Source organism: Solanum dulcamara, chromosome 6 (genome assembly GCF_947179165.1).
Source record: "Solanum dulcamara chromosome 6, daSolDulc1.2, whole genome shotgun sequence".
Classification (NCBI taxonomy): Eukaryota; Viridiplantae; Streptophyta; class Magnoliopsida; order Solanales; family Solanaceae; genus Solanum; species Solanum dulcamara.
Window position 1 is genome coordinate 45365324 of NC_077242.1, and position 10718 is coordinate 45376041.

Here is a 10718-nt window from a genome sequence, read left to right on the forward strand (position 1 = left end):
TCGAAAAATCTCATAAGTTGTATTTTGAACCACTCAATTTAAAGCTCTATAAATCAAGATATGAGATTTTGAAGTTGGAGAAAAGACCTAAAAATAGGATTTTAAGCTTGTACCAGCACTATTGCAACACCTCTTTTTGGCAAAGTCCAAAATCTTTGAGGGGGTGCTCGAGAATCATTCGGAACCCCGTGCAAGTAAAAGAAATATGCTACTCCACTAAATTCGATGTTCTAGACTCAATGGCGCATTCAAAATTCCTATACGAGGTCATTTTAATGAGAGTAGGTCCCACACCCAAGTATTATTTTTAAGACAATTTCCACAACGGGCCTCGAGATCAGACTGGAAGCCTTGAGAAGTAAATGAAGGGTCATTTAGACCAAACTCGACATTACAAAACTAACTTCAATGTCAAAATTTTCTTTCGAGTGTGTTTTCCAAAAGTGTTGACCGAAGTCAATCATAGGTCAAATTTCAAAGGCAAATCACCAAATGGCCCCAAACTCATACCGATTACCTTGATACTCATGCCGACCATATTGCTAGCCTAATTTGGCCATTATGGAGCTGATGGAATCGTCAAAATTCCATTCTAACAGATCCAAAATAGGAAACAAGACTAAAACCCAAATGAACGACCAGGTGACCGAGCTACCAGTGCCAGCAGGTCATAAATGACCATCGCTATTGGAATGCTCTAAATAATAAAACTAAATCATAACTATAAAAATGACCTAGAGGGTTATTACAACATCTCCTGCTCAGGCTCCCAAGTAGCCTCCTCGACTGGACGATGCCGCCAATGAACCTTAACCACATGAATGGCTCTGGATCGCAACTGTCTGACATCACTGGGCAAAATAGCATCTGGATCCTCAATATAACTTAGACGATCATCCAACTCAACCATGTTATATTCAAGCATGTGGGACTCATTTGGAATATACCGGTGGAGCATCAAAACATGAAAGACCGGATGAATAGATGAAAAGGCCGAAGGTAAAGCTAAATTATATGCAACCTCGCCAACTGTCCTCAATATCTCAAAAGGGCCAATATACCTGGGGCTAAGCTTGCCCCGCCTTCCAAATCTCATCACCCCCTTCATGCGCTATACACGGAGGAATACTCTATCACCAATGGAAAATCTCAACGGCCGATGCCTACAATCTGCATAATTCTAATGTCTACTCTAAGTTGTCCTGAGCCTATCCTGAATTACTCTCACATAATTTAAGGCCTCCTACATCAAGTCTATACCGTGTGACTTGGGCTCCATAGACTCAAACTAACCAATTGGAGAGCGATAACACCTACCATATAAGGCCTTGAATGGGGCCATCTAAATACTGGAGTGGTATCTGTTGTTGTACTCAAACTTTGCCAAGGGAAAAAACTGGTCCCACTGATTCCCAAAATTCATAACACAATCCCACAATATATCCTCAAGAACCTGAATAGTGCGCTCTCATTGGTCATTAATCTATGGGGGGAAAACTGTGCTAAGGTCGACATGGATACCCAAAAACTCCTCCAAAAGCTGATGTGAACTATGAGCCCAGTCTTAAATGATAGAGACAGGCACACATGAAGATGGACCACCTCTTGAATGTGGATAAAGGCCAATCTCTCAACATTGTAGGAAGTGTGAACAAGGAGGAAGTATGCTGACTTGGTCAATCGATCCACGATGACCCAAATACTATTAAGACCACAGGAAGTATGATGCAGCCCCCCAACGAAGTCCATGGTGATTCGCTTCCACTTCCACTCGGGAATGGGTAATCTCTGAAGCTTGCTACTAGGTCTCAAATACTCGACCTTAACTTATTGACAACTCAAACAATGCAACACATAATCCACAATATCTCTCCTTATGCCGCTCCACCAGTAATGCTGCCTCAAGCAACGATACATCTTAGCGGTGCCCGGATGGATAAAATATCTAGATGATGGGCCTCGCTAAGGATTAACTAAATCAATCCCCCCAACTCTCGAAACATAGAGACGACCACCAAACCTCAACTTCCCATCTAAATCTAAAGTAGCAGAACGATGTCATCTCCCAAAACCTGATCTCAAAGTGAAACTAAATCCTCATCCTCAAATTGACGGTTGTGAATCCGAACCAATAGAGATGACTGTGCTCCCACATAAGATAGAACACACCATGAATCAAACATATCAAGAAGAATCATCCAATTAGCTAAGGACTAGATGTCCCAAGCTAAAGGTCATTTCTCGGAAGAAGGTAAAGACTGGTTGTAAGTTCCCGTGTGTTTTGAAGGTTGGAATATGTTATAATAAGGTAAAATAGAGGGAAAATGGCTGTAGAAGATTTTTTGGACTCATTTTCTGTGAGATGAAATTTTCAAGAAATGCCCAACATAGTGAAGTTCGCAATCTAGGCGCGTTGCACTTCTGTTCCTGGATAGTGCAAATTTGTCCGAATTTGAATCAAGATCAAATATAGGGAAGAATTGAACTTCACAAAAAAATGACCTATGGGGGAACAACTCCGTGTCACAAACTTGTACATAGACAGTTCAACACTTGCAAAAATTTCCAATTTTAAATAATGGTATCTTGGACAATTCCCCTAACATGTATAAATGGGTTGGTGAAATTTAGGGGTATTTTCCACCTTTTTATCACCTAAAAACCTAGATTTCATTCCTCCTCCTTTCCAAATTATCTCCAACAAATTTCTCTCAAACTAAAGGGTTTCAAGGCTCCCCATTTAAGACCAAGCATTAAGATTACTTCAAGCTTCTCAAGACTTCTTCAATTCTTCTTCAAGCTTTACTCTAAGGTTTGTGGGTCTTTATTGTTACACCCCAAATCTTCGAACTCGGAATGTCCCTTAAGTTACTTAGAAGCTAGCATGTGAGCCACTTAAGTTACGACACTATCAAACGGCTCTAAGGAAGGGAGAATGTGATACCCCATACTAGAGAAGGTTGGAGATGAAATCATAAGAGTCCGGAAGGAATTGGAGGCCAAGTAATGAGTCGTAGGACTCGATTTACCTATGTAAGCTACTAAGTTAAAAGTCATATGCACTTGAGCTACTTAATCATATATCAAACTTACATAGCACGGATTACATAGGTACATAAAATAAGACGAGATTACGAGCCCGCGAGGAAGGGAAAAAAAAAGACGACACGTGGTAGCCAATGAAGAAGCGACACGTGGCAGCACCTCAAGCAGGCAGGTGACCCACCTGCTTGGGGTCAAGTAGGTGACCCACCTACTTGGGGAGGTGGACCCCACTGCCACGTGGCAGCACCCTATTGGCCATGTGTTGAGGTGGACCAATAAGGGCTTGACACGTGTCACCCTTAGGGGATGACACATGTCACCTTATATATATATATATATATATATATATATATATATATATATATATATATATATATATATATATATATATATATATGTGTATATGACTCCTTAGTTGTTCATTATCCAAAAATAGCAGCAGCCTTGGAGAAAAAAAACGTGAAAGAGGGAAATAGAGAGGCAGCCATCGTTGTTGAAGATTTAAGGTTAGTTTTCCAATTTTCTTCCGTGAATTAATTATATACGGTGTACCTTAAGTATGTGGATACGTATATATGTATTTTAAGACCTTCATGGAAGTAAAACTCCAGCTTTGTAATTGGAATTTGGAAGAGAAAATAAGAGAAAACGTTAATTAATAAACCCGTTTTTGGAAGGGACAGTAGTTAGTAATATTGGTATAACTTCTTGTGTACAGATTCGTTTCGAGTGATTTAATATGTTTTGGAAAGGTATTTCGTGGTTATATAACTTTAATTCAGACTCCAAAATCCAGTTCTACATGTATCAGCTTGAAAAGTGGTGATGAAGTGTAGAGGAGGTACTGCTCAAATTTGGTTTTGGAAATTCTACACGGACAGCTGTAAGTATTTTGGTCATATCTTTTTGTACAAAATTGATGTAGGGATGATTCGAAATTTTTTGCGACCCTAAGACATATGTATATAACTTTCATGAAGGACATAAATCCTGTTTCCCTCCATTACCCCTTCGAAACGAAGCGACAAGGTAAAACAGTAATCTGTCCAGATTTCACATTTTGGATAGTTTTAGCGAGTTTGACAAGTGTAACGTAAGGTAAGGCCATTCCTTTTAAATTGGAGTTTATGGTATTGTTATATGGTGTATTACACCCCTTGTATGCTGCTGGAAGTTTAAGAATGTCGTAGAAATGCTCGACGTTCGAAATAAACTAAATTGGAGTCGCTAGAAGTGAATTGTCATCGAAATAAAGTGTCGTTCTTGTGAGTTGCTGCTGCAGGGGTGTGGCTGGTTGTTGCAGGGCCTAAATATGATCTAATGTGGGTTAGGGTGCTGCTGGTTGAGACCCCATTACCCCTCGTTACGTATAATTAAAGGCGTCACAAAATAAAGGCTAGATGCCCTATTTTGATATCGTATTTTTGAATAAGTCGTTTGGAGTTTATGCTGTATATTGTTGGTATGAATTGCTGCAGGTTGTTGTTGTTGGTTGGCTGTAGGTCTTAGGGACCTAATTGGAAATTTGGATGGGGCACATTATAGGGGAGGTGCTGCCCAATTTTCGTTAACGCCTTAACAAACTAAAGGACTAGTCGAGGAAACGACTAAGGAAATAGATTCCATTAACATTAAGGCGTAATCCAAGATGCTGGAAATTTAAGAGTAGTTGATATTTGTATTACTTTCATATTGAATAGGTTCGGAAGACGACGAGACAAGCAGGATAAAGGGTAACTCCCAAAAGGTATGTAAAGCTTTCTTGTGGCATGTTTTGGTATAAGCACGTACAATTATCTTTCTTTCCTTTTGGCAAGTTTTAGCCTTAAGTGAATTGTATGTGGAATGTGGGAATAATTCCATTCCCAGAACTCCAGGTACGCCCCATAATCCCTAACTACAGTTAAGTGTTAACACCCCTACAAGGATTGAGTATTACCTGTTAAGGCTTCTACGTGCTAAAGAATAGTGTATGGAAAACTATCTTTCCCTTCTCTTGATATGTATTTGGTACGAAAGTGAGATTTGAATGCCATAGTGGCTCACCGAGCCCTATAATGGGCCGGGTATGAAATATGTGTATGAAGGTCATCTAAAACAAAGTACAGACTACATAAAGCTTATTCTCTTTCTTCTTTTGGGCATGTCTTTGTCTTAGTTGTAAGTTGAATATGATCTGAGCTCTGGGTAACTCCATCCTCAAACATCTCTTATTTACTTCTGAATATAGAACTCCTACAGTAGTCGAACTATTTCCCTGGAAACTTTTATATGTTAAAAAGGTAACAAATGTACAGGCTCCAGGTCTTACAGACTATATGTTAGCAAATGTTTCTGATTCCATAAGCGATTTGGCTTTACTTTAGTACATGTCTAGGAGCCCCGAGATTATAATTGAGACAGCCCATAATGGCATTTAGAGGACACTCGAGATTACTACACTGTTACTCGGGTCCTCAAACAAAAGCTTAACTTTCTTATTTTGTCGAGTCTCTGATAATGATTTAAATTGCATATAGTTACTCACTACTCTACTCGTGTATATTGTAACACTTCTTTCCCTGAGTCCCGGGCCAGGATATGTTCTCGTGCACAGTTCACTGCATTACTCACTGAGTCCCTCAATAGAGGGCCAGGATACGTATATAAATATATGATGATGTGTTGTAATAAGGTGGTGATGGCACTGAGTCCCTCAATAGAGGGCCGGCTATATGATATGACTCGAACATGCATGTTTTTGTAATTCATAAAGTACAGGTATAGGTTTCTGAATTGATATTTTATCCCCTGATTCTCTATCTCAGATATGTTTCCAGTTGTATTATATTATGTTTTACATACTCAGTACACATATCGTACTGACCCCCTTTCTCGGGGGGCTGCGTTCATGCCTGCAGGTACAGATACAGATTTTGGAAGTCCATCAGCTTAGGATTCTATACAGATCAGTTGGAAGAGGCTCTATTATATCGGGGCCTAGTTTTTGATACTGTCCACTGATATATAAAAATTGTTTTGTCTATTCAGGGGTACAGCGGGGGCCCTGTCCCACCATATGTTGTCATTCATATGTTTAGAGGTCTGCAGACATGTATATGTGGGTTGTGTATGTCAGTTTGATTAAGCTGGGTCTACATGATATATGATATATGTTATTATGTTATGGCAGCCTTGTTGGCTTGCGTGCCCTATCATGTTGTGATACAAATGAAAAGGGCTACAGTTTATGAAAATGTTATCGCCCAGTGGGGCTCTGTTACATGATATTGTCTTATTTACAATTCAATGTGACCTCAACTAATAGATATATGTACGGGGGGTCCAGGTCGGACCCCAGTCGCGGCCTATGGGGTTGGGTCGTGACAGAAGTGGTATTAGAGCAGTTCATCCTCGGAGTGTCTGCAGACCGTGTCTAATAGAGTCTTGGTTATCGATGTGTTGCGCGCCACATCTATAAACAGGAAGCTATAGGATATTTAGGATGTTACATTTCTTCTATATCTGAGATCGTGCTTTAGATCCGAGTCATAGGAAAAATTCCTTATACTAACCTTGGATCTTAACAGAAGGACGACACCAACAGAAAAAAGTAATTGATGACATGGAAAGTTACAAAGCATGCAGGTAAGTAAAGTAAAGCCACGAAAGATATTCGTCAGGTAAGGTATTGAAATATAAAGTTGAAACCTAAAAGGAAAGCAGACAGAAAGTGCAACAGATGCAGTTTGAAGTTAGACATATGAGGTAAGTCCAGTATTTTTATATTATTGTTGACGTTGAAAGCCTTGTATGGCTGCGATATGTGATGACATTGAAAGCCCTGTGCGGCTGTGATATGATATGTATATATATATGTTGGCCCTGTGAGGCATTGTTGGTATTTTCTGCGTGCAGGTTTTGAGATAGTAAGGAGTGTAGAGGAAACTCTGCCAAAATTTTCCTAGAACAGGGAAAAGGGAATAAAACATACCTTTATAACATGTCTTGGAAATTGATACCGAGTACCCGTATTATGCTAAAGTAAAGTTGTAAGAGGTACCCTTCATTTCGTCAATAAGGGGCTCCCTTTTCACTCGAAGAATTTTATTTCGGAGGAACAAAGGCTTATTTAAGTAGTAAAGTTCAGATTACGGTATCTCCAGCCGTATTTGTATTGTAGGAATATACACAGAGGGCTCAGAATGAAGGATAAGATGTCCCGCGAATGAGTTTCACTCTTTTGAAAAATAATACCAAGCCCTCAACTCCTAATTGTAAATTAGATGAGTTGTTCATAACTCGAGGATAAACTCAGAAAGAGACCAGGTAGGTCAAGTACTAAAAAAAAAAGTACTGTGATGTTTAAGAGGTTCTGATTTCTTCCAACAATGGTTGGAAAATGATGTACGATAATATTTTATAATTTGCCACCGACTAATTGGGGAAAGAACTTCTAATAGAAGCACCTCAAAGAGATGTCAGGAACCAAGTATATATACGAGTTAAAAGGGGGATATGTAAGTATGAACTGAACAGTGTGATACGAGTATGTAGGGATAAATTGGAACCACTAGTAAGACGCACTCAGTACGCATTGCCTAAGTTAAAGGCCTGCATTGAGAATGCAATAAGAGCATGGGGCTTAAAATACAAAGAAAAGATGCGTGTACACAACGTCGCCCCAAAAAAATAGTGGAATCCTTAAGGGACGAGGATGGAAAACTTAAGGAACAAATGACGTAACTTCTATTCGCCCCAAGAAGCAAAGGATATAGGTTGGGACAAAACCACTACTTCGAGAAAACCTGGAATAGTTATCGTCGGAATACTAGCACTACCTCATTGGGATTGGAACAACTACAGGTGCTAAGTAATTCTTGGAAAAAGAAAAAGTAGAAGGTGGCCTTCGACGAGTTATTCCCTGGGTCACATTGTTCAAATACTGATTAGTAGATAAGACATCACGTTAAATATGGAAAGGTTCTCGTCGCTTCGTAATTTAATCAAGGCTCCATACGCGGATAGTCAGATTATAAACATGCAGATAAACGAAGACATGATGCGTTACCAAATAGATTGGTGAAAAGAATTGGACAAAAATTTAGACTGGACATAGAGACGTAAAACAAAGTACAAACAGAGGAAAGTGCGGGTACCCCCTAAAGGGGGGAAGTTAATGAGAAAATGGCAAAGGTAGGAGGAGGTAATTGATATAGCAATAAATGTGAGATAGACGTCTAAACTTCGATAAGATATCTTACTAAACCAAGTTGGAAAGGTCCGGAAGTTACCAATAATTGGATGGAAGCCGGAATGCTACATAAGTAGCGTTAAGAAGTTTGTGACGAGACCCTAAACAACATAACACTAGAAGGCGGCTGCATATAAAAACAGAAGAATGTACCAATGAAAGGATATTGAATAATTCAACAGACACTACAAAGGATAACGACAGTATGCTAGACCAAAAGCCAAAATGTTGGTTATATAGTTAGTCGCAAATGATATTGCGATAGATAAATAACCAAAGAAAAAGGAATAGAAAGCCTCCTGTGGTAGAAAATAAGGAGAACATAAAGTGAATAAAGGATCGTGGAGATAAAGGTGTACGCCGATACTAGATGCAAGATAACAGACAAAAAGATGGGGCAAAACATAAAGACTCGCGAGACAACGCTGAGGTAAATCTGGAGCTAAGTTGAGTGCCCGCACCTCGTGGAAAAGGTTGCAATGAAACGCGACACGAAGACTTCCCATAAAGGTCACCCATCCTGATATTACTCTCGCCCTAGTACGCTTAACTTCAATATTCTGATGGAAGTTAATGTATTAGTGCTGGTGTGATCGCGCGAGATGGAAGAATCTGAACTAGTGACGGAGAAACGCTATGAGATTATGTACCCAGGGTATTATAAGATACGTTTAGGAAACTGTAACAAGGTCTTAAGAAAAACAAGAAGGATTAGCTATTTGCTAACTGACGACACACTTGAGTGCCACAGCTCTTCAACATAGAACTAGTTAATGAGAGGAAAACCGCAGAATGGCTATATAGGCCAGGGGGCGAGGAAATTTTGACACCACTTGGTAGCCAACTCTGAGGGAGAAAAAGAAAAACCTAAAAAGGTAAGGGTACCAGCTGATGTAATTTACAAATGACAGGAAGCAGTGCCCAAGGTCGGAAATCCCACAATATGACTAGGACTACAAAACTCATTTTGCACTCTAGCGCCAGATGACTCTGGAAGGAATGTTACTTGTGGAATAACGATATTAGTCCCTACTCCTTCGATCAAAGGTTACCTAATCCGCCGAGAAGGTGTAAAATTATAGAGTAAAAAAAATGGTAGGACCTTATGGAGTCCCCACAACTATTATCCCAAACGAAGGAGACCAAGTTGCAACTAACTACCGAGAGGTGCAAAGATAAGTTAAGCCAAACTACCGAGATGGAATTAGTACTACGGGTGAAGTAAGACATGGCCACGATTGGACCAAAGATCTACCCCGACCTCGAGTGTAGGAAAGAAGGAAAGGCAGGGCAAGATATGAGGACTGGCGAGGTAACGCTAGGATGCTTCTTGTACCCTCTTGTATTCTTGTAAAGGTAAAAGAATGACATAAGATAATGTGTCTAGAGGATTATAAGCGGGGGTAAGGGAAATTGTGAAAAGGTTTAAGTAAAACTGACTGAACTGGCTGGTTACTACAGGATAGCGAGCTTCTATGCCAAAACTCTTTTGGAATTACACCAGATCATGTTAGACAAAGCACAAAACGACTACGAGCATCGTTATATGGGGGGGGGGGGACTGCAACATTATTCGGTAGCCAACCCTAAGGATTGGAAAAAGAGGGGAGAAGGACCCAAAAGATCGAATGCCAGTTAAAGTTCTGAAAAGAGTCGAGAAAGACTATACGAGGCTAACGGTTCCCAAATTATCCACGTCATTACACACCCATTTTATACTTGGTAAGAGTAGGGTGCTATATGAGTTGTTGTGATTAGGCTAAGGAATCAGCCCATTTGCTTCCAATCTAGAGCACCTATGCTGCTGAAATTAGAGAGAGTTATAGAACATGGAGAATGGTAAGGTTCCGTGAGGTTTCCTCCTCTAATATCCAGATAAAGGGACTTCAATTATAATTAATGCCTTGAGATCAGTCCAAGAAGAGGTCAGGAGCACAGACAGGTCTTAGTACCACATTTCTCCCTCGAGCTACTAAATAGACTGAGCGCACTATTAGACGCTAGAAGATATGTCACAAGCCGGGAGATTAACTTCGAAGGTAGCCGAAATGATTATCCATCACTTATCAAGTTGCCTACAATAATAATTACGACTCTAGTATTCCAATGGACTCGACATGATTAAGCAAGCTATTGACTAAAAGTCCAGAGTCGGCAGGAATGACATACAGATAATCGACGTCGACATACAGAGTTCAAGTTGATGATTGGATGTTCATCATAGGTTCACCTAGAAAAGGAGCTTGACCCAGAATATATTAGACGGTATCAAGTTACTCATAAGGTGGGCAACGTGGCTGGTAAGTTAAGCTTACCACCTCAATTGGAAACTATATGCCCAGTCCATCAAATACTGAAGAGTCACCCAGGATATATGCCATAAATGAGGTCCAATAGATGGAATCCTATGAGGAAAATCCTACCACCATCCTGGATTAGC

General features: G+C 40.0%; 1 pseudogene; it reads right to left on the bottom strand.

Annotated features, from left to right (window-relative positions):
• Positions 1–8759: 8759 nt before the first annotated feature.
• LOC129893562 (5S ribosomal RNA) lies at positions 8760–8879 on the bottom strand (annotated as a pseudogene).
• Positions 8880–10718: the final 1839 nt, after the last annotated feature.